The 25,349-nt window shown below is 39.5% G+C and overlaps 1 protein-coding gene and 1 non-coding gene across 7 annotated transcripts in view; one reads left to right on the forward strand and one right to left on the reverse strand.

Annotated features, from left to right (window-relative positions):
* MBD5 (methyl-CpG binding domain protein 5) overlaps window positions 1–25,349 on the reverse strand; it is a 471,066-nt gene that overhangs the window by 249,290 nt on the left and 196,427 nt on the right. The gene's annotated exons all lie outside the window — the stretch shown is intronic.
* Window positions 603–737, forward strand: LOC135277117 (small nucleolar RNA SNORA48). Its single transcript, XR_010344718.1, has one exon. It is a non-coding gene; the product is annotated as a small nucleolar RNA SNORA48 (small nucleolar RNA).

Below are 25,349 nucleotides of genomic sequence, written 5' to 3' on the forward strand. Positions count from 1 at the left end.
ATCTATTAGAAGATGCCATTTAGGACTTTCACAGCTAGAGGAGAAGTCAATGTGCAACTTCAAAGCTTCAAAGGACCCACTGATTCTCTCGTTAGAGACTAACGCAGTTGGGGATTTTAGGTTGAAGCCAATGGTCATTTACCATTCCCAAAATCCTAAGGCCCTTAAGAATGATGCTAAATCTACCCTGCCTGTCTCTATAAATGGAATAACAAAGCCTAGAGGACAGCACATCTGTTTGCAGCATGATTTGCTGACTATTTTAAGCTCATGGTTGAGAGACCTACTGCTCAGAAAAAAATACTCCTTTCAAAATATTACTGATCATTGACAGTGCACCTAGTCATCCAAGGGCTGCAATGGAGATGCACAAAGAGATCAGTGTTGTTTCCTTGCCTGCCAACACAATATCCATTCTGTAGCCCATGGGTCAAGTCTTTCACCTTGAAAATCCATCAACTTTAAAGTCTTTTTAAATTAAGAAATACATTTTGTAAGGCTATACCTTCCATACACAGTGTTTCCTTGATGCATCTGGGCAAAGTAAATGGAAAACCTTCTGGAAAGGATTTACCATTCTAGGTGCCATTAGGAATATTCATTCCCTCTGACGTCAGTAGAGCAGCCTCTGCTTGTTGGTGCCCATCACATATCAGCCAGAGATACAGCAATCCCTTGTTTATCCCAGCTTGGCTTTTGGTCTGTGCCCATACCTGGTTCATATGTGGAAAATATGGGGGCAGGAGCAAAGAATATTCTTGATTCATGAGAAGAGGTCAAAATATCAACATTTACAAGAATTTGGAAATAGTGAATTCCAATCCTCACGGATGACTTTGATGGGTTCAAGACTTCACTGGAGGAAGTATCACAGATGTTGTGGAAAGAGCAAGCAACCTATAATTAGAAGTGGAACCTGCAGATGTGACTGAATTGCTGCAATGCCATGATAAAACCTGAAGAGATGAGCAGTTGCAGCTTACGGCTGAATAAAGTAAGTGGCTTCTGGAGGAGGAATCTACTCCTGAAGATGCTGTGAAGATTGTTGAAATGACAACAAAATATTTAGAATATTACAGAAACTTACTAGATAAAGCAGCAACAGGGTTTGAGAGAATTGATTCCAATTTTTAAAGTAGTTCTACTGTGAGTAAACTTCTATCAAACAGCATTGTATGCTAAAGAAATCTTACATGAAAGGAGGAGTTGATCAATGTGGCAAACTTCATTGTCTTACTTTAAAGAATTGCCACAGAAAACCCAACATTCAGCAACCACTACCCTAACCAGTCAGCAGATGTTGACACTGAGGCTAGACCCTTCACTAGCAAAAAGATTATTACTTGCCGAAGGCTCAGGTGATCATTAACTTTTTGTTGTTGTTGTTAGCAATAAACTATTTTCAAATCAAGGTATTTCCATAGCTGTGAGGGAAATGGTTGTGCTTTAGTCAGAAGTAGGCTGAGGTGGCCTTCTGGTGCAGCATGACTCAGGGTTTGAAGTGCAAGCACACAACCGTGTACATTATGTAACCACACCACGTGAGGAGCATTAGATGATGACCTATGAGAGCTCATGCTTAGCTCGGAGCCACTATTGTCTGTAAAAGGTATAATTATTACCCTTTAATGCTGCACATATGGCTCATTCACATCCAGAGAGAGTAAAGCCATGTTGAAACTGTCTACGATTTCTCGAGTGTTTTTCCATCTACCCCCCACTCACCCACCAACTCCCCTTGGACCTCAGTTAGAACCTAACAATAGGCATCACAAACAGGATCCTGAGGTAAGTGAGCCTTTGGTTCCTACTGATTTTGGGTCAGCCATGTGGCCACAACATGGGTTGTGGTACCCAGTGGCAGCTGTGCCAGTTGGATGGGCTCAGATGGAAACCTGGACAGAGGTAGATGGGTCCCTAGCAAGCATGAAGAAGATGCTGAAGCAGCTGGAAGCACAGAGCACTGATGAATGAGTCTTTGCTGGCAGAGTTGGATGGGCATTTTTGACTGTGCTACGAGAACTACACATCCAGTCCCCGAGGGATGCAGCATACCAGTTGCAGGTGAGCAAGCGGTTGGCACAAGAGCAAGGTGACCACACCCTGATTGAGTGGCTGTGGGCAGCCATACAGACTGTGTGGAATGATGCCGTTGAAATACCTGAAACTAAGTAAATGGCAGTCATATGCTGATTTGGTGCAAATCATCTGGAAGATGGGTATGTGGCAGGCTGTGTTTGACCTGAATACCCAGAGGCCAGAGGATGAACATTTCACCTCCACATGAGGAGTCTCATGTTGGGTTCTGCACCCCTGAGTGCCTTTGGCTCCCCAGCTGCTGTCCCCACCCTATATGTAGGGTGACAAATACATGAAGTGATCATTGCTATGGTGGTTCTAGGGGAAGCAGAGGGCCATTGGCAGGACTGAGGGGTCTGTGTCATAAAGAAGGGGAAGATGCCCCACCCATAGGGGGCCCCAATGAGTGACATGCTCGTGGATGTGGATAGATTTGATTTGGCTGGGGTTGACCAAGAGAAAATCAATAAGCACTCCAGTGAAGTACTCTTAACTTTGCGGCAACGGTTGTCTCCGGAGCAGCGATTCCAGAAAATGCCCAAGGGGGAGAAGGACATTGCTGTGCCACCCAGTCCCACCTGGGTGCTTTGGCTCAAAGATTACTTGCTGCAGCAAGGTGGAAATGTACAGCCATTTCTGTCTGATTAAGGAACTGGCCAAGATGCCCAGCTTGGGGGGACACCAGATGACCAGAGGCCGCATGTGGAATTGGCGATCCACCGGCCCCCCACCAATGTACAGTGGGTGCGGTGCTGGCACTGGTGGATACTGGTGCAGATTGCAGCCTTCTTTATGGGAACCTAAATAAGTTTCTGAGCAAACCTGCTTACTTTGATGGTTGTGAAAGCCAGTCAGTGAAAGTGAAATCTGTATTTCTGCACCTTGGCATCAGTTGTTTGGCTCCCCGTTAATATACTGTGTATGTTCTCCCATACCTGAATACATTCTGGGGGTGGACATTTTACATGGCCTGGCATTACAAACCACAGCCAGGGAATTCAGACTTCAAGTGCATATAGTGAAGCTGGTGCTGCATGGACATACACATCACCAGCCTCAGGTTTTGCCACAATCCTGATGGGTTACTTCCACTCATCAATACTGCTTGCTGGGTGGATATACAGAGATAACTGAGACAATTAAAAAGCTGGAAGAGGTGAAGAACATGTGTGGCACCCATAGCCCCTACAATTCTCCAGTGTGGCCAGTTAGAAAGCCTGATAGAAATTGGTGGATGATGGTGGACTATCGGGAACTGAATAAAGTAACACCCCCTTTGCATGTTCATCAATGTATCATCATTGTATCATCAATCATGAATTTGATGGACCATTAGATGATGGAAATGGGACAGTACCACTATGTAGTGGACTTGGCCAATGCATTTTTCTTCATCGATATTGCTCCAGAGAGTCAGAAACAGTTTGCCTTCACATGGGATGGGCAACCAAAAACTTTTACAGTGTTGCTGCAGGGCTATGTGCATAGCCCCATCATATTTCATGGTTTAGTGCCACGTATTTAGCTGCATGGCAATGCCAAAAGGGGTCCACCTATTCCATTATATTGATGATATGTTAACCTCTGATTCTCTTTCAGATTTAGAAGAGGTGGTAGCCCTCTTGTGACAAACATTTGGCAGCATGCAAATGGGCTGTCAACGAATCCAAGGTCCAAGGGCCTGGATCATTTGCCAGATTCTTGGGAGTTATCTGGTCAGGTAAGCCAAAGGCCATACCAGGGGCTATCATTGAAAAGATTCAGGCATATCCCCAGCCTACCACAGTGAAGCAGCTGCAAACTTTTGTGGGCCTCTTCTTATATTGGTGGTCATTTATGCCCCATTCAGCCAAATGATTAAACCATTGCATCAGTTAACAAAGAAGGGAGCTACCTGGAATTGGAATAATGCAGCTGAGACTGTTTTCCTGGCAGCCAAGTGGGCTATTCAGTAGGCACAAGCCCTATGGGTAGTTGACCAGAGGTGCCTATTTGAGTTGGATGTGCATGTGACCATAGATGACCACAGATGGTTTTGGTTGGGGCCTGTGGCAGCACACAGCACTTGAGAACATCAGTAGGCTTTTGGTCCCAACTATGGAAGGGAGCTGAGCTCTGACATTCCTTGATAGAGAAACAGGTAGCAGCTATGTATGCCACCCTTCAGGCTTGTGAGAGTGTGACAGGACAGGCTGTAGTCATCATGCGGATGACTTATCCAACAGCAGGATGGGTGCATTCATGGGTAGTGACTCCCTGGACTGGGATGGTGCAGACATCCACTTTGGCAGAGTGGCGCCTACTTGGAGCAATGGAGTACGCTAGTACAAGTTCCTTAGCAGCAGAGCTGCAAGAAGTCTTGGGACCTATAGTCCTAATGCAAGATAACGTCATGGGACCTAAGGCCATGGGGCCTGAGATACCCCTAGACCCTGAGCCTTCACCATTTAAAGGAGGGTGTCCCCCAATTCCCAATGGGACATGGTACACAGATGGGTCTAGCCAAGGTGATACAGCTGCTTGGACCACTTTTGCAGTCCAACCTAGTACTGACACCATATGGTTTGAAACTGGGTATGGACAAAATAGCCAATGGGCTGAACTTAGAGCAGTATGAATGATGATGGCCAATGAGGTAACACTGAAGTAATCTGTAGTGATAGCTGGGTGGGCTGTTATTGCTTAACTTTGTGGAAAATACAGAAATTGCTGGTCAGTCACTGACCCATTTGGGGTCAAGCCATGTGGCAAGACCTCTAGGAAATGCGTCATCAGAAACAGGTAACTATTTATCACGTGTCAGGCCGTATGTCTTTGGCCACCCCCAGCAATGATAAGGCAGATGCCTTGGCCAAGTTCCAATGGTTAGAGTTGGCACCTACATGAGATGTGGCCTTATGGCTATGCCAGGAACTGGGACATGCAGAGGGTAAACTGATGCAACAGGTCAATAAGTGTTGGGGTCTGTCCCTGCCCACGCAAGACATTTGGGCGGCTTGTCAGAAATGAGCGGCATGTGCTCAGGAATGCCCTAAATGGAGGGAGCTGCCCAGTGTTACACAACAAGTAACGACAGGGCAAGTGTCCTTGGTCAGGTGGCAAGTAGACTACATCAGGCTGCTGCCAAAGTCGCAAGGGTATAGGCATGCGCTAACAGATGTGGACATGGCCACAGGTCTGTTATTCGCCTACCTGTGGCTTACCCTTGCAGGGTGGCCGATCAACAGAATACATCTGGGTTCTGCAACACTTATGTGCCTGACCTGTATGGTCACCCGCTGGCCATTGAGACTGATAGGGGAACACATTTCACTGAACAACGCGTATAACAATGGGCACAACAAATGGACAGAAAGTGGGGATACCATGTGCCATACAACCTTCAAGCTGCAGGTATGATTGAGCAATATAACTGGCCCTTGAAGAATGGGTTATGCTTGCATGTCACAGCCCTGTCTTTGTGGGGCTGGAGTTCCAGGCTGAACCTGGTGCTTCAAACCTCAAATGAACAGTCATGGAAAGGTGGCCCGGCCCCAGTGGAGGCTTTGTTACAACAGGCTGCCGCCCCCGTTCAGTTGCAGATACATACTAAGAATGACTTCCTCCAAGCAGGTATGGGGATGAATGGTACCTGTTGTTGCCTCCCACAGTGTACCTGAAGGCAGGGAAACAGAAAGGCTGTGGCCATGGACCCTCCAAGCCCCGCATTGCCAGTGGTTGGCCATTTTAGCTCCCTGCAGGGAGGGCCTACAGTATGACTTGCATGTTACTCCTTGGGGTGTTCAATACATGGCCCCCACGGTTGACTGCTCATAGGGGAATGGCCAAGGAAAGAACCCTCCTCTGCAAGACATATGCACTGTCTGTGTGGCTTATTATGAGCTCCCTTGTGACTTTGGCACAGATACAGGACCTAAACAAACCATGGGGAGCTGAGAAGGTGTGATACTGTCACCTAAGGCAGAAGCCCTTGGCAGCTGCATTGTTATCCAGGGATGAAAAGTTAGCCCCTATTTTCCCTGAGGGACGTGATCTATCTTTGTTAGTACCTGTGCCTGCCCTGTCATTTTGACCATAGGTTAACATGCTCCAATTGCATTGTGGACTGGTCCCACACCTACACAGAGATGACCAATGTTTCCAACTGTTGGTTCTGCACTGCTCTTCCAGCAGCAGCTAAAGAGGGCTTGCCTTGGCACATGCATTCAGCATCTGCAGAGAACTGGACATGGCTGGTGACTTGGAGTCCCATGGTCAATGCCCAGAACGTGATGCAGCAAGCTTTGGACAAAGGATGCTGCAAGACCCACAGCACACCTGCCCCCTGGCTGGCCCATAGTGTTTATGATGTGTGGAGGTGGCTAGTGGAAGAACATGAAGTACACCCAGCCCAGGCACCGCAGTGCATAGAGCAACACTGGGGTAACACCACAGTGTGGGATGGGTATCCCTCACAGCCTGTGTAAACATAACACATGTTATCACATTGAATGCATTGTGGAACAAGTGGCCTCACCAACACTGGGCCCTGATTGATTTTATGCCCTACTGGGAGTTTATGGGTCTGTGGGGACACAGGGTGGCCTTACCTATCAGTGGACTGGACTGGATGTTGTACCTGGGGGTGGCCTTATGTACCTGCCCCGGTTCTCCCCACATTGCCCAGATGCCCGCATAGCTGGGAGGTGCTACGCTCTCAGTTTTCGTGAGTGTGACGAGTCCCCTGGTGGTTCTACCCCTTGGCAATGACTATTCCTGGAATGGGTGTCATAACTGTAGAAGCACAAGTTACTACTCTTGTACAGCACACCACTAGGGTTCTGAATTATACCAAGTAGCCCTCCTCTTGTTAATGGATGAGGTTGATCAGATCAGAAAGGTGGTCCTGCAAAATCAAATGGCCTTACACATAGCAATTGCTGCCCAAGGAGGCACTTGTGCCCTTTTAGGAACACAATGTTGTACCTTTATCCTTGACAATCAGCAGAACATAACAACAGCCCTGCAAGGGGTCTCATGGGAGATTAAGGCAGTCAAGAGCCTTACTGACAAACCCCTGCAGAGATGGTGGGCATCCCTAGGCTCTGGCCTATCCTGGGCCCTAATAGTCGTAAGTAGCATAGCTGGGATCCTTGTAGTGAGCTGTTGCTCTCTGTATTGTTGTTGTGGGTTATGGATTCAGGGCTCTGCCCTATGGGCAAATGTCCCTGCCCAGAGGATGCCCTTGGTCTAAGGGGTGGAGAGTAAGGGAAATGGCTGCACTTTGGTCAGGAATAGGCTGGGGTAGCTGGAAGGTGCAGCATGACTCAGCAGGTTTGGAGTGCAGGCACACAACCCTGCACATTATGTAACCATGTCATGTGAGTCACATTAGGTGATCACCCACATGAGTTTGTGCTTGGCTCGGAGCCACTACTGTCTGTAAATTACCCTGCTAATGCTGTACATATGGCTTGTTCATGCCCAGAGAGAGAATAAAGCCATGTTGAAACTGTCTGATTCCGAGTGTTTTCCAGCTACCTGCCACTCACCCACTGACTCTCCTCAGACCTCAGTTAGAACCTGACAATCGCTTTTAAAGATATAATGTGATTGCATACTTAATAGACTACAGTATAGTATAAAGGTAACTTTTATACACATTGGGAAAACAAAACAAATCCTACGGCTCACTTTATTGCAACACTTGCTTCGTCAGGGTGGTCTGAAACCGAGCCTGCAGTATCTCTGAGGTATGCCTATAAATGCCCCCAATTGCAACCAATATGTACTACATATCATAGCATTTCTAATATGTAGTTACAACTGACTGCATCTCTTTCTCCATCACCACACATGATGTTTTTGGATTGTAAGAGCTATGTATTTCCCCAGCAGTTTTCCTATTGTACATTACAGTGAAATTTTATCATACAAATAAATGAAAGTCTACACATAAAGGTCTTATCTTAATGCCTAGGAAAGAGTAGATAGTCAATATATTTCAATTCTCTATCAATTTTCTCACTCTGTGGTGGGGATGATGGTGTTACAATCTCCTAGCAGAGTTCCCTCTGCTTTTTATTTTGACCTTTAGCATGAAGTACCAGGCCATTAGGTGAGCCTTTTTACCTAGATCTAAGCCAATTTTTACTGCTGAGTTTCAGAACCCAAACCCCAGTAATCTCCTTACAATAAGAGATTAAGTCCCTATGTTCATTCCTGGGCCTTCTTTTAAAGGCTGAACACTAGAGAAAAATGTCTGTAACAATAGTTCAAGATACATTCTTCAGACACCACAATGCTATCATGACATGGGTAAACACAATTCTTCCAATAAACATCATCATAGCTACAGATTTGTTAAGTTTAAAATATTTTCCAGGCTGAGCCAGTGGCTCAGGACTGCAGTCCAGTACTTTGGGAGGCTAGGCAGGCAAATCAATTGAGCTCAGGAGTCTGAGACTAGCCTTGCCAACATGGTGAGACACTGTCTCTCAAAAAAATACAAATAATTAGCTGGACATCATGGTGCATGCCTGTAGTCCCAGCTATGTGGGAGGCTAAGGTAAGAGGATTACCCTAGCCTGGGAGATTGAGGTTGCAGTGAGCCATGACTGTACCACTGTACTCCGGCCTGGGAGACAGAGAGAGAGAGAGACTCTGTTTTGGGGAAAAAAACAAAAAAAAGTTGAAGATCCACTAACTCACAGAGGTTTTCCATAAAGATATCTGGTATCTGGTATTTCCCACTTATTCATAACTAGAATATAAATCTGTATCTTTCAGTGTTTCTTTTTTTATTTTTGAGACAGGGGTCTCACTCCTTTGCCCAGGCTGGAGTGCAGTGGCATGATCTGGGTTCACTGCAACCTTAACCTCTCTGGGATCAGGTTATCCTCCCATCTCAGCCTCCTCAGTAGATGGGACTACAGGTGCACACCACCATACCTGGCTTTTTTTTTTTTTTGTATTTTCTAGAGAGCGTGGTGTCTAGCTATGTTCAGGCTGGTCTTGAACTCCTGGGCTCAAGCAATCAGCATACCTCACTCACCCAAAGTGTTGGAATTACAGGCATGAGCCACCATGACCAGAGAGTGTTTCTTAATAAGGACACTTCAGATATTCTGGACACCAAAGTCTTTGTTATATGGAACTATCCCCTGCTCCACTGGAAATTTTTTATATTCCTGGATCCTCCTTGTAGCTCTCTTGCTCTCCAATCACTGTGGCAGCCAACAATGCCTCTACACATTTCCAAACTGTCTCTGGCAGGAGTGAGGTGCAGGAAAACAAAATTTACCATACTTGGCTGAGAACCATTTTGAGTTGGATTATTCTATAACTTCTAAAATATACTCATTTATCTAATACAATTATTATTTTGCTGCTGATGTCTCACTCATGATAGCAAGGCAGGAAAGTTACGAAGATTACTTCTTCCCATCTCAAAAAGACTTGTCTTTTTGCATATACAGCAGTCAAATGTTAGAAAAGTCAACAATTGTATTAATTGTTGACCATAGGTATATCTGCTAAATGTTATCTTTGAACCACTTTTACACATACCAAAATTTAAGCTAAACATGCAGAATTTGGAACACCTTAAAATGTGAAGGAATGATTTTGAAAAATAACAACTCTTCAAGAACTATGACCAAGAGGTATTTTAAATTGAATGGGAATTATGTAAAATGTATACTTTGAATAAATTTATGTTAGCCATTTTACTTTGGCTTACTAGGTATAAGTGACTGAGAACCTTATTTTTAATATTATGAAGACCAATCATGTATTTTGATGGTATGAATGGTAAGTCACAGGCAAGCCCATAATACATGGGAATTTTTGCCTTTCTTATTATGACATTTAACCTCACTGCAACAGGAAAAAAAATCAGTGAAATAAATGATTCAAGTACATCAAGTAACAAGGGCTTCTGAAGTACAGTATTTCTTGAGTCGAATGGAAATGTAAGCAGTTCTTATTTAGACTGAAGATGTAACCTTTTTTTGTTATCAAATAACTGCTCTGGGAGACTTACTGCACTGTTCTGAAGAGGTCAAACACTCCTGTCTTTCCTCTTTGTACCCTTTTGCCTAAAACCCTTTTTTATTTTTAAAGATATTTATTAAGCGTTTTTTCGTACCTATAGCACTATACTACACACTCTGGATTTTGTCAGGGTGCAAAAACAGCAAAAAAAAAAAAAAAAAAAAAAAAGACATATTTAAAAAAAAAAAACACTATTTTAAAAATAGTTTATTTTCCAGATAGCAAAATAAAGTTTTAAAAAGAACTAGAAGAAACAGGCATGCATGCTGCAAGTGATAAAGTGGCAAAGTAGGGTGGCAGAAAGAATCCTAAACTTGAGTTAGAAAACTTGGGATCAGGCTCCTCTGAGTTAAATTGGGCAAGGCATTTACGTTTACTTTTTTTCTTTTTTAAAAGTCTCAGCTTTCTTTTCTGTGAAATAAGAATAATAACATTTCTCTTAGAGTTGTTTTGAGAATTAACAAGCTAGCTCTCTGAAAGCATCACCGTAGTATAATGACTGGCACACAAAACTAGCCACTCGTTAAATGTTTCTTTTCCATAAAGTCTGGAAATGAAAAACAAGGTGGGATTACTATCTGGTGAGGTTTTTCATCATGTTACTTTAATTGGTCTAAATTTCATAACCTATATGAAGAAAAAGCCCTGAGCTTCAAGAGCAGAAACGTCCTAGTTGTCTTCAATTAAACCTGTTTCCACCAATTCATTCTCCACTTTCAGTACTATTCTGTGGGGCCCAGTGATGAAAAAGGTTCAGGGGTACAAGTACACAGGTAAATTGTGTCACAGGGGTTTATTGAACAGATAGATTATTGTGTCATCCAGGTAGTAAGGTTAGTACCCAGGAGTATTTTTTCTGATCCTCTTCCTCATCCCAACCTCCACCATCAAGTAGGCCCCAGTGTATGTTTTTACCCTCTTTGGGTCCATGAGTTCTCGTCATTTAGTGCCCACTTATAAGTGAGAACATGTGGTATTTGGTTTTCTGTCCATGCATTAGTTTGCTAAGGATAATGGCCTCCAGTTCCATCCATGTTCCCACAAAAGACATGATCTTGTTTGAAAAAGTTGTATCTTATAGCTAGATATTAATTGTAATAGCATAATGAGAACGTATTCTTTATTGTATTAGGAAGATAAGTGGATCTACAAAGGTAGTTATGAGAGGTAGAGCCAAAAACAGAAAAGCATAATAAGAAAGTAGCTAAAATAAGAAGTTAAAGATCTGAGTTTCCAATTGTGGCACTATTTACATTTTACATAATACGTTGCTGTGGAGGGCTATCCTGTGCACTGTAGGATGTGAAGCAGCATCCCTGGCCTGCAACCATACCCTACCCATAATGGCAATTGAGAATGTCTCCAGATACTGTCAAATATTCCTTTAGGGAGCAAGATTCCCCTGGATGAGAACCACTAATTTAGGTGGTAATAGAAGGCAGGAGTAAAAAGAGTGAGGTAAGTAAGAATAGTGCCCAAAAAATTCACAGTTAAAAAGAGGCACAATTTTAAAAGGCTTATCAATGCAAAAATGATATATATTTATATAAATCATGTCAGGGGAAAACTGTCAGTAGTAATTCTCCAGTACATAATGCAGTATCTACCTGATACTGTACAAGAAGAATGAATGCAATGTAATGAACTGTGTCAAAGGTCAGAAGCTGAGAGAAGGAAAAAATGAATTGTGTGGGGATAGAGAAAAAGATATGGAAGTGAGTAAGATCAGGAATAACTTTTTCAGTATACTGATTTTAATTTTCCTTTTAATTATTTTTCAGGAACTCATGGCAGTAGATTTTGCCCCCTTTATGAGTAAGCAGGTGGTCAAACAGGTTGAGATGATCAGAAATAAACGGTTAATGGAAAGCAAAGTCAGAGTAAGACATAAAAAGTCTTTGCCAAATTTCCAATTTTATCTTTTTTATATTAATTTGTAATAATTATTTTTCAGTTGGATGTATTGTGAATGTCTTCTCTAATTTGCAACTTGTCTTTTCATTCTTTTTAAGGTGACTCTTGATGAAAAGAGTATCACAATTGTAATGCGATACAATTTAACAATCTTTTCCTTAACGGCTTTTTCATTTTTCTCTACTTGGAAAATATTCTCCCAAAATTTTTATAGTTTTGTTTTTCATAGTTAAGTCTCTACTCTACCTAGAGCTGATATTTACATATGATATAAAGTAGGAATCAAATTTCATTTTCCCCCTAACGAATAATCAATGATCCCAGTATCAGTTATTGAAAAGTCAACCCTTATCCTAATGCTAGCTCTTTCAAAACACCAACTTACCACCTACTCATAGATGGTTCTAAGCAATCTATTTTGTTCCACTGGTCAACTGTGTATCTTTCACTAGTATAACACTCTACTAATCACTAAAGTGTTATATTAAATCTTCATATCTTATAAGTAAAGTCTCCCTACTTTATTCTTCTTCCTCAAGAATGTCATATCACTATCTTTACTCTCTTATTCTTTTATTAAGCAGACTTATTTTATACTCTCCCTGGTAATTTTTAATATATAAATATGTTTATGAGTCTGCTTCTTTGGAATATAGTTTTTGATATTCATTCATGATGGCTTGGTTTATAATTTTTGACAGTAAATTCATATTTTGTAGTAATTTTACCTGTGGAAATTTTTGGGGTCCTGTATTGAACGTAGATTCTTTCAATGAGAATTTATGTTTGCTTCTACTGGCTACTTGGAAGACAACAAGCTTGGGACTACCTTAAAATCTTGGCTTTAATTTTTTTTTTTTTTTTTTTTGAGACGGAGTTTCGCTCTTGTTACCCAGTTTAATTTAAAAAAAAATTTTTTTTTGGTATCACTTATGTAGCATAGCAGACCCACAATACAGGCTTGATATTCAAATGATCAAAGAGATATTCCTTTCCTATGCTTAATGTCAAGGTTTAAACTAACCAATTTTCCTTGCAGTGCCATGGGAAATTATAGCTGATTTTATTAGGTATCCTTTCAATAAAGATGTAGATATTTGGAAGTCCATAAGTGGACCTTAAGTATAGACTCTCTACCTTGGATGTGTCCAGGATTTTGACTGTCTCCTGTTCTTCTTTCAATAGGAGGCCATGAAAACAAAACTGTAACCCAGAATTTACCAGGTTCAGCAAATATCCTTAAGGTTTACCTGACTGGACACTACTTTTATGTAGGTTTGTGTTTATTTGTTTCAGCCTCTTAGTATTTGCCATCTTTCCAGTTCATAGTTGCATATAAACACTATTTTTATGTTTCACATTATTTTTAGTTGTTTACCATGAGATGTCAGGGTACCTAAGTTCACCATACTAACAGGACATAAAGTTTAAATTTTATTTTTTTCCTCCCAGCTTTATCTTTTACCTTATTTCTTTTAGAATGTCTTTAATCCTTTTTCTTTCTGATTTCAAAAAGTAACAAATACTCATTTTGAAAAAAATTCAAATGGTATGGAAGTATAAAAGTAAAAAATCATAGTTCCCTTCCCACCTCCATATAACCCCAAGATACTGCTAACAGTTGGCTTTTGTATAATATTTATAATTTTATAAATTATTAGGTCCAGTGGACTTACCACTGTATGCCACCACTCAATATGCTGTACAAGCTTAAATGTAGAATACCCCTATGTAGGTGTTATGCTAGTTAATCAATATCTGAATTGGCTTTGGGCTACCATCTTCTCTGGCTATATGCTGAAAACCCATGGTAACTTACTTAAAAGATGGCCTGATTAAAATACTCCTTCTACCATAAAGGTTATTTAATGTGAAAAAAAATTGCCAATGTTTGTTTTAAAGCTTGTCTATTTTATTCAAAAATGGCTCAAATGTGGTTTTTGGTAAACTTTTGGAAACAAGGACAGGATCTTTAAGAACTAAAATTAATTTCTGACAGAGATTGGTCATAGAGTCTGCAAGAAAATCTGCAAAATTTATTCAAGAAATGAACTGAATAAAAAGTAGCATTTATGCCAACCATGATTTCAAGAAATAGTGATAGAGGTAGGAAAAGAAATAAGTGGAAGACATTTTTGTCTAAATTGTAAAAAGCTGATAACAGAATGAGAGAAAAACTCTAGGCAATAAAGAAAAGCTTTACAAGAAAGGAAATGTAATTATAGTATGCTATTTGGTGTTGCAGTGAATAACATTTACATAACATCAACAAGGTAAACACTTGTTTTTGGTTTAACTATATTTGAGGGATGGGATGACAAAGAGGTACTAGGTGATAGAAGTATGCTAAGTCATCATCCATGATAATAGACAAATGATTTATAACTTCTACAAAGAATGTCTAATATTGGTAAACCTAGAGATAGAGGTGGGGAAAAAACATATTTAGAAACAGGTGCCTGAAAAGTAGCAAACAAGTTTTTTTTTGAGACAGAGTCTCACTCTGTTGCCCAGGCTGGAGTGCAATTGTGCGATCTCAGCTCACTGCAACCTCCGCCCCCAGAGTTCAAGTGATTCTCCTGCCTCAGCCTCCTGAGTAGCTGGGATTACAGGCACCTGCCACTGTGCCCGGCTAATTTTTGTATTTTTAGTAAAGGTGGGGTTTCACCATCTTGGCCAGGCTGGTCTTGAACTCCTGACCTCATGATCCACCTGCCTTGGCCTCCCAAAGTGCTGAGATTACAGGTGTGAGCTACCACACCCGGCCAGTAATGAACAAGTAAAAGCAGTTATCTCTAGATGAATTCCAAGGGAGGGGGCACTCAATACTATTTAACATGTACACATAATACATGAATAAAAATTTTTAAAGGAGAAAAGAGTAAGGCCATAATAGAGAATCTAAGGTTGCCTATGCCTTTTCACTTTACTCTGTTTTTTAGCACCCAAGTAAGGTAATGTGATGCAATGAGTGCTGGATTCCGATACATACAAATCCAAATCTGAATTCTGGCTCACTAACTGACTAACTTGAAAGTCTTTGGGCAAGTCAGTTAATGTTTTTTAGAGTATATTCCTTTATATAGAATCTGGAAATAATGATTTCTATCAAGCAGATTTATTTAGAGGCCTAACCATAATCTGTATGTAGCATAGGGCACTTAAAAATGCTCAATTAACAGGAGTTTCTGTCATTAATCATTATCTCTCTTCTTGCCAATAATAACTATACGAAACCTCATGTATATTATGATTTCGTTTTCATTTTGAAATCTGAATCACATAACAATCAGTTGAATGTTATCATCTATACTTCACAGTTGAGCAAAAATATTAAGAAAACTTGCCTAAATTCTTCTATTAGTAGGAAATTAAATTAGCAATAAAACTGTATATTCTTAGTTACTTACTGTCTCATGTAAACAAACAGGAAAGCACAGAAAATAAGAAATGATAGTCTATTCTGCTTAGTAGAATGTTTTCACCAATAAAGTTAGCTATAAGGTGATTAGTGGTGGGGGAAATAGAGGAAAATTTCCAAACAGAAAATAACCGTGAACTTAAGTACCAGCCCAAAGCCCAAGGTTTGTTTTCTTTCTTTCCTTCCTTCCTTCCTTCCTCCTTCCCTCCTTCCTTCCTTCTCTCTCTCTCTTTCTTTCTTTCTTCTTCCTTTTTCCTGTCCTGTCCTGTCCTCCCTCCCTCCTTCCCTCCCTTCTTTCTTTCCTTCCTTCCTTTCTTTTCCTTCCTTCCTTCCTTTTTTCCTTCCCTCCTTCCTTCCTTTGGGTCTTACTCTGTCACTCAGGATGGAGTGCAGTGGCACAATCACAGCTCGCTGTAGCTTCGACAGTGTCCAACCCCTCCAGGGTCCAACCATCTTCCCACTACAGCCTCCTGAGTAGCTGGGACCACAGGCACAAGTCGGCATGTACCATCATACTCAGCTAATCAAAAAAATTTTTGGGGGGGTAGAGACAGGGTCTCACTGTGTTTTCCAGGCTGGTTTTGAACCCTAGGCTCAAGCCATCCTCCTGCCTCCGGCTTCCAAATTGCCAGGATTACAAGTGTGAGCCACAGTGCCCAACTTTAAAATTTTGCTAACAAGTTAGAGTCAATTGTGATCATGTGTCTTCCTTACCTAACTCTGTCATTCATTTGTACCTATGCCCTCATAATTTTGCAAGGCTCTAAAATTTGTCTTTCCTTTAAGATGACAAAGGAGAACAATTACATATAACTTCCAGGAATGTGGGCTTGAATGTAGTAACTTTTTACATTTGGTATGTGGCCTGGTTATGATTCATGGGTCGTAGGATAAAAATCTCACATGTCTAATTCCTGTGACAACTACTCCGTAAATCTCAAGCATACTGTTTAGGGCACCATGAACCATCTGTAAACCAGCTCTGATGGGTCAGACCTGCAAATCCAGGTCCATTAAAAATGAAACAGAAAACGTAAATTTTTGAGAGCACAGACTTCGTCAGCCTTGTTCACTGCTGTGTCACCAGGGCCTACTACAATGCCTGGCAAATAGCACTCAGTAAATATTTGGTAAATGAATAAATTTTTAAAAAGTAAATAATAATTCCTAAGTACTTATTTGAGTTTTCAATCTACAAAGACAAAATTATCAAGTACAAGGTAAAATAATAAATTAATTTTATAGCTCATGACATATTTCCTTAATTTAAAAAAGTCACATACTATAGATTGAATGAAGTGCTACCCATTAGAAATAAAAATTCTCATTCTTACACACATGCAAAGTCAATGTTATGGTTTAACTACTGTCTCATAATGTAGTACTTTTACCCATTCTTTATTAGTAAAAATAATAGTAATGGTAACTGTAACACTGCTTTCTAACCTATACTCTTATAGCCACTATAAAAATGTAAGCTTTATATACATTATCTCATTCATTCTTCATAACAAACTTATAAGAGGTATTATCACCATACTTTGTAGATGAAGAAACTGGAGTTCAAAGAAATAATTTGCCTATTTTATTCCACAAAATGGTGAAAGCCAGATAAAATCAGTTTAATTCTAAAATACCTTGTTTTCCAGCAGAGGCAGTTAACACACATAACAGACTCACGCTACATCTAGCATGCTATCTGATCCCAGGCACTAGAGAATATTCGCCCATTCTTTCAACATTTTTGGATACCTATTATGTTCCAGGAACTATGCTAGGCTCCCTTAAAGATCACTTTTAATTCTGAAATACAAATAAAAAATGGAATCTGCTGAGATTCTTCTCCAGAATCAGTGCTGAGAAGTATAGTCGGAAAATTTCTCTACTCTATACTTATCTATGTGTGATATGTGTGCTTTTGTTTGTCCTACTAAACTATATGCTTCTTTGAGGCAGGGTGAGATCAGAGTCATCTTTTTGGGTCCCCAAAAATGGCCTAGCCCAGTGCTTTGGTCATAACCAGTTTTCAATACACACTGCTAAAATAAAAATATACACACATAAATTGTACTAATTTTCCTTGGCTGAGAAAAAATTTAAACAAAAATGTTATCTTCCAATTTTTTGTCAATTACAACTTAAAAAAAAAACCCTCATATAAATGCCAAAACAAGATAGCTTTATTATTTTAAATATTTTACTTTATTGGTAAGGTTTAATAAGATTGTTAAATTTTAATGGAAAATATAAAATACATTCTGATAAACAGAATATTCTACGTAAACAGGCTTTGTTTGCTTTTCATATATTATAACCTTAGGCAATATTGTTTTTTATAATATGGCTTTTCCCTACAATCCATATTAGCACATGTGATTCTACAAGGATAAAAAGATTCCATTTTAAAAAGTATAATAATAATTTTTCTTTTTTTTATCAGAGCTATTATTATGATTACAGAAATACACAAACACTTGATTCTGTAAGAATTATATATAAAAAAAGAAACTACATCCTGACAGGAATTATTTTATTTCCTCATCTGACACTACACTTTGCTTCTTAGTCTAGATAAAAATAAAATCAATTTGAAAGGACAGATTTTAATCTCAGATGTTACTGAGCATTTTTTTTTTATTGGTGGAAAAAGATACGTAGCAATTCATGCTACGCATTAGAGATCAGAATCTGGCCCTAAGTTTACATGATTGATGGGTTTCTACTGAACAGGCATAAATGTGAATGGCAACTGTAATAATGCTTACAGGGAGAGTTAATGCAACCTCAACCAATTTCCCCTGCTTTTTTCAGCATAACATTACTTCCACTATAGCAAAATGTTTTTGAAACTCACAAATTTACAAATCCTATGCACTGCTTAAAAATGACACAAAACAATCTATACACACACACATTCAAAACATGATTCTAATAGGCAGGACAGACACTTAAGTTAAATACTCATTGCAAAAATCCTTCAATAACCAGTTTCTAAAATTACGTGTTTAGCAAGGGTACAAATCATTCATTTTTAGTCATAAGGAAACTCTGAAGATAGAATAGCTCATTATATAGTAGTATATGTTTTAATACATTCTTTACTGATCACATGCACACATGATATTTATTTCACTGGGCCTGATTTCTCACTGGAAATTCCATCTGTCTCTAAAATCAGGAACTTCCTTAGACTCATTCTTCTTTGATAGAAAAGAAATACTACAGTAATATCTTCTGGCAACCTGAGAGTGGGCTGGCTTTAAGTGTACCCAGAAGAGAAAAAGGACATAGCTGGGAACAATGGCCATGCAAGCCTTGCTGTTATTAACCCTTGTTTTTCTATTTAACCTCTGAATTACAGTTAATTCTTCTTAGATGGAATAATATAGAAATGAACTTCTGCTAGGCATAAACTTACCTTACATATTTAATATAATTAATCTGTACTTCTGGTATCTAGTAGTAAGATCTTAAGTAATTCGTTCCATATAGTAATAGCTGATCAACCTCAGAGAATAATTATGGCAATAAAGGGAAGTAGCATTTACAAGTATCAATTAACTTCTAGGTTCCATGTCACATATTTTACATATGTTTTCACATTTAATATTCTAAAGCAACCCTTTGAGATACCTATGATCATTTCCACTTTACATACAGGAACACTGAAGATCGAAATTTGAAGTAACACAGCAATAAATAGCAGAACCAGGAATCAAACCTAGGTCAAAGTGACTACACTAATGATGAAATGAAATAATAAAGTCAACAGGTAAATATGAAAGTAAAAAGATCCAGTAATTCAAATTCAAGTAATGGTAAAGTAACTTAAATCACACTAGCTCTCCCACTGAATAATAATTGTAAACTGTGAAAAAAATACTATAGCCAATAAACAAAACACAATTATGTGAAGACATACTAGAGAGTGACCAAATGTAGGCAGAAATAGAAAGAGTGAGGATTTGATCCTTGAAAGAAGGTAACATCCCTGGGTAAGGTCTACATTCATATGGCTCTCCTGTGGTACAAGGGTGTATGAGCAAGTAGAACTTAAGCAGAAAGCCACAGTCTTACCTGCTTGAGAGGCAGAATTCAGAGGTCAGAATTCAGGGCTGAGAGAATGGCTGAAAATCATGGGTTGGGGAGGGGGTTCCAGAAAGGAGGAAAATACAGAGGGGGAGTTACAATATTTGTATATCAATTCCCACCTAGGCTGGCACCTAAAATGTACATGCATGGGAAAGACTCCAAAAAACTCAATGGAAAGTAACAGCTGGAAAGAGAAAATAAGGATTTCTCCTCCTGCCCATTACATGAGACAAAGAGTTTCATATTTGAATCCCATCAAGCAAAAGCAGATTGGTAACACCTCAGACTTTCCACAGAAATCCACAAAGGACCACATTCTAGGAGTAAACATTATGGCCCTATACACTAAGGAAGTCGCCCAAGGATTAAGAACAAAACCAAAATAGATCCACCCGCTAACAAAACATCAAACCAAGCCTTCACTAGATGGCTGAGCAGCTACTTAACTGTTAGAAAAAAGGTCAATACTCTTTGGAAGAAGACAATAGAATGTAGAGTCTCTACCGTGTGTCATCTATATCTAATATACAATAAAAAATTTCTTAGAAATGTAAAGAAACAGAAAAATATAAACCAAAGTCCATAGAAAAGGCAGCCAATAGAATAGACTCTGAGATGATTCATACAGGTACTTATGGCAGCCATTACCAAGAACATAAAGCAAAAGATCATCAGAATAAATGCCCAAATAGCATTTCAGCAGAGAAATAAAACCAATAAAAAAGAACCAAGTATACCTAAAAATAAATAAAACTTTACATTATGTATATTTTACCATAATAATTTTTTCAAAAGTATCAAATGCAAATTATGAAACTAAAAAGTATAGTATCAAAATGAAAAATTCACTGGATGGGCTTAACAGCACACTGGAGATGGCAGAGAAACCAGCTAGTGAACTTGAAGAAACACAGAAATTTCTAAAGAATAGTTAGTTCTATGTACGTTTTATTACATAGAATATCTGTGACAACTGCATGAATACTATATGGGACATGACCAAAAAGAAGATATAATTCTAAAAATGTAGTAATGATGAGAAAGACTCTTCACTAGAATGAGCTTTACTAGAATAAGCAGGCGAATTAATGTTAACAATTCATAATGAGGTTGGGTGTGGTGGCTCATGCTTATAATCCCAGCACTTTGGGTGGCTGAAATGGGAGGACTGCTTGAACCCAGGAGTTCCAGACCAGCCTGGGCAACGTGGCAAGGCCCTGTTTCTACAAAAGATCAAAAAATTAGCTGGGCTTGGTGGTGTGTACCTGTGGTCCTGGCTACTCAGGAAGCTGATGTGGGAGGATTGCTTGAAGCCAGGAGGTTGAGGCTGCAATGAGCCACATTCATGCCACTGCACTCCAGCCTGGGCTATAATGCAAGACCCTATCTCACACACAAAAAAGAATATATATATCTCAAAAAACATAGAGACTGTATGTTAAAAAGAAAGAATATGTGTGTGTATGTAAATAAAAAAAAAAACTTGTTCATTTTGAAATGTCAACAATGTTTCTTAATTTCTTACCCATAATAATAAAAGGTGGCCCTGGTTTAAACAAATATGGCAAAGGAAATCTTATCTAAGTTCATTTACAAAGTATAACTATCAGTATGATTATAAATATAAATGCTATACCATCTCTAAAGTCATAGGGCATTTCATTTGTTGATGCATGTAGTGTGTATCCTGTGATCTTGAATCTGTACACCTATTGTTTGAACTCTGACATCAAGGAAACAAACAAGCAAAATGATAGCTATTGCTTTAAATTTTAACAAATAAAGCTAGAGAGCAGATAGAAAAATGAATGATCAAGGAACTGTCAATGTCCAAGAAACGGTGGTGTTAAATCCTACTAGGCAAAACATGTAGATCTAGTCATAGATCATGTCTTGTCACAAGTGAAATAACCTCGTTTCAGAGGTTGAACAGAAGAAATTTGTTTTTGGAATTCATTTTCTAATTTCTATTCATACATGTATATGAATATATGAGAGAGTTATGGGTTGAATTATGTTCCCCTAAAAGATACGTTCAAGTCCTAACCTTTAGTACCTATGAGTGTGAACTTATTTGAAAATATAGTCTTTATAGATGTAATTAAGATGAGGTGGTACTGAATTAGCATAGGCCTGAATCCAATCCTTGTAAGAGCAGAAGAGATACAGACACATAGGGAGAATGCCACGTGGTGATGAACGCAGAGATTATAAGCCGTGGAATGCCAAAAATTGCTGGCAATACCAGAGCAAAGCAAAAGGAACAAATGCTCCCCTTCAGGCTTCAAAAAGCAAGGCTCTGCCAACAACTCAGTTTTGGACTTCTAGCCTCCAGAACTGTGAGAGAATAAACTTTTGTTATTTTAAGCTACACAATTTACGGTAATTTGGTATAGCAGACCTAGAAAAATTAATGAAACAAAATTGTCTGTTTATTTTTATTTTTCTAGTGGAAATATTGAATCAGTTTTTCAGACCAAATAAACATCCGATCAATGTGTACATAAAGAGATTTAATCCCAAGAAGATTCCTCAAATCACTCTGTCCTATAAATGGAATATTTCTCCAAATAATAGTGGTTGACTTAAAGTTTTAGAACAGTCCATGCATACCCTACATTTTTAAACAAAATTTGGAATGTACATAGTTTCTGTGAAACTCAGGTTAATAACTCTTGGTATAATGTTTTCTAATGTGGTTTCTGGATAAATTACATTTTCATATTTTTAAACATAAACTTTAAACTGCTTATTTGGACACTTCAATGTGAACAAAATTTACCAGTGGTAAAACAAATATAATGAAGTAAAACAAGTTTGGCATAAATAGAATGTGCAAATTCATTATTCTTTTTTTTTTCTTTTTTATTGAGACGGTGTTTCGCTCTTGTTACCCAGGCTGGAGTGCAATGGCGCGATCTTGGCTCACCGCAACCTCTGACTCCTGGGTTCAGGCAATTCTCCTGCCTCAGCCTCCCGAGTAGCTGGGATTACAGGCACGCACCACCATGCCCAGTTAATTTTTTGTATTTTTAGTAGAGACGGGGTTTCACCGTGTTGACCAGGATGGTCTCAATCTCTTGACCTCGTGATCCACCCGCCTCGGCCTCCCAAAGTGCTGGGATTACAGGCGTGAGCCACCGCGCCTGGCCTCATTACTCTTTTTTAAGAGTTGAGGTTGCTATGAAGAAACCTGTTTTCAATTATTTTTATTGAATTACATGTTAGGCAATGTGAAGAACCTAAGCTTATTGCTTATTTTATCTATTCCATTTAATCCTCACAATTATATTATTATTAGCACTCAAATTGTAGAGATATACAAATCGGGGGTGAAAGAAAATCAATAATTTGCCCATGGTCACACAGCTAGTACAATGCATGGTTGTGGTTAATCAATCATCCTTAATCAGTTCTGTGAATTTGTGTCCTTGTATGTAGGCATACCTCATTTTATTGTGCCTCACAAATTGAATGTTTGTGGCAACTGCCTTGAGCAAGTCCATCGGTGCTGTTTTTACCCACAGCATGTGCTCACTTCATAACTCTGAGTCACGTTTTGATAACTGTCACAATATTTCAAACTTCTTCATTACAGTATCTGTTATGGTGATCTGTGATCAGTGATCTTGGATGGTTTACTGTAATTGTTCAGGGGTGCCACAAATTGCCCCAATATAAGAATGCAAACTTAACTGATAAATGTTGGGTGTTCTGAATACTCCACTGCCTGGCTGTTTTCCCATCTCTCTCCCTCTCCTTGGGCCTCTCTATCCCCCAAAATACAATATTGAAAGTGGGCTAAGTAATAACCTATAATTCTCTCTAAGTGTTCATGTGAAAGGAAGAATCACATGTGTCTCACTTCAAATCAAAGCCTAGAAATAATAAAGCATAGTAAGGAAGACATGTCAAAAACCAAGACAGGCTGAAAGCCAGGCCTCTTGTGCCCAATAGTTAGCCAAATTGTGAATGCAAAGGAAAAGTTCTTGAAGCAAATTAAAAGTGCTACTCCGGTGAATACACAAGTGATAAGAAAGAAAAACAGCCTTGTTGCTGATACAGACCAAATTTTAGTGCTCTGGATAGAAGATCAAACCAGCCACAACATTTCTTTAAGCCAAAACTGAATCCAGAGAAAGGCCCTAACTCTCTTCAGTTCTATAATGGCTGACAGAGGTGAGGAAGCTGCAGAAGAAAAGTTTAGGCCAGCCGCGGTGGCTCATGCCTGTAATCCCAGCACTTTGGGAGGCCAAGGCAGGTAGATCATGAGGTCAGGAGATCGAGACCATCCTGGCCAACGTGGTGAAACCCCATCTCTAAGAAAAATACAAAAAAAGAGAGAAAAGTTTGATAGTAGCAGAGCAAGTTGGTTCATGAGGTTTAATGAAAGAAGCTGTCTACATAACATAGAAGTGCAAAGTGAAGCAGCAAGTGCTGATGGAGAAGCTGCAGCAAGTTATCTAGAAACTCTAGCCAAGATCATTGATGAAGGCAGCTATGCTAAACAACAGATTTTCAGTGTAGATAAAACAGCCTTCTATTGGAAGAAGATGCCATCTAGAATTTTCATAACTAGAGAAAAAAGTCAGTGTCCAACTTCAAAGGACCCACTGATACTCTTGTTAGAGACTAATGCAGTTGGTGACTTTAGGTTCAAGTCAATATTCATTAACCATTCAAATAATTCCAGGGCTCTTAAGAATTATGCTAAATCTACTCTGCCTGTGCTCTACAAATGAAACAACAAAGCCTAGAGGGCAGCACATCTGTTTGCAGCATACTTTGCTATTATAACCTTGCTGTTGAGATGTACTACTGCTCAGAAAAATATACTCCTTCGGAAAAATTACTTCTCACTTACAGTATACGTAGTCATCCAAGAGCTGTGATGAAGATATGCAAGGAGATTCATGCTATTCTCATGCTTGTTAACATAACATTCCTTCTGTAGCCCATGGATCAACTCTCCTAATTTGCAAAGTCCATTGACTTTCAAGTCTACTTAAAAAATATATTTTGTAAGGCTATATCTGCCATAGATAGTGAATCCTCTGACAGCTCTGGTCAAAGTCAATCGAAAACCAATTTACTTTGTCAAGTCAAGTCAATCAATGTGGTAATACCCCCTGATGTCTTATTTTAATAGATTGCCACAGACATCCCAATCTCAGCCATAATAAAGGGTTATGCCTGGATGTTGATGGTTGCTGACTGGTCACCATGACCCTGACTAGTCAGCAACCATCAACACACAGGTAAGACCCTTTACTATTAAAAGCAGGCCAGGATGATGGTTTATGCCTGTAATTCTAGCACTTTGGGAGGCAATGGTAGGCAGATTGCTTGAGCCCAGGGGTTCAAGACCAGCCTGGGCAACATGGCAAAACCCTATCTCTACAAAAAATATAAAAATTAGCCTGGTGTGACGATGCATGCCTGTATTCCCAGCTATTTGGGAAGCTGAGGTGGGAGAATCACTTGAGCCCAGGAAGTTGAGGCAGCAGTGAGCCATGAATGCACCACTGCACTCCAGCATGGAAGAGAGAATGAGACCCTGTCCCCCCAAGTCCCGAAAGAACCTCCCTTTTTCTTAGCAAACTATTTTAAAATTAAGGTATATGCATTGTTTTTTAAAGACATAATGCAATTACACACTGAATAGGTTAAAGAATAGTGCAAAGATAACTTGCATATGCACTGGGAAAAAAATGTATGGCTTGTGTTATTGTGATAGTCTGGAACCATACCTACAATATCTCTGAGGTATGCCTGTAGCATTCTTATAAATCATACCTATGTTCAACTG

Source organism: Aotus nancymaae, unplaced genomic scaffold, assembly GCF_030222135.1.
Source record: "Aotus nancymaae isolate 86718 unplaced genomic scaffold, 86718_ANA_hifiasm-v0.15.2.pri h1tg000029l, whole genome shotgun sequence".
Classification (NCBI taxonomy): domain Eukaryota; kingdom Metazoa; phylum Chordata; class Mammalia; order Primates; family Aotidae; genus Aotus; species Aotus nancymaae.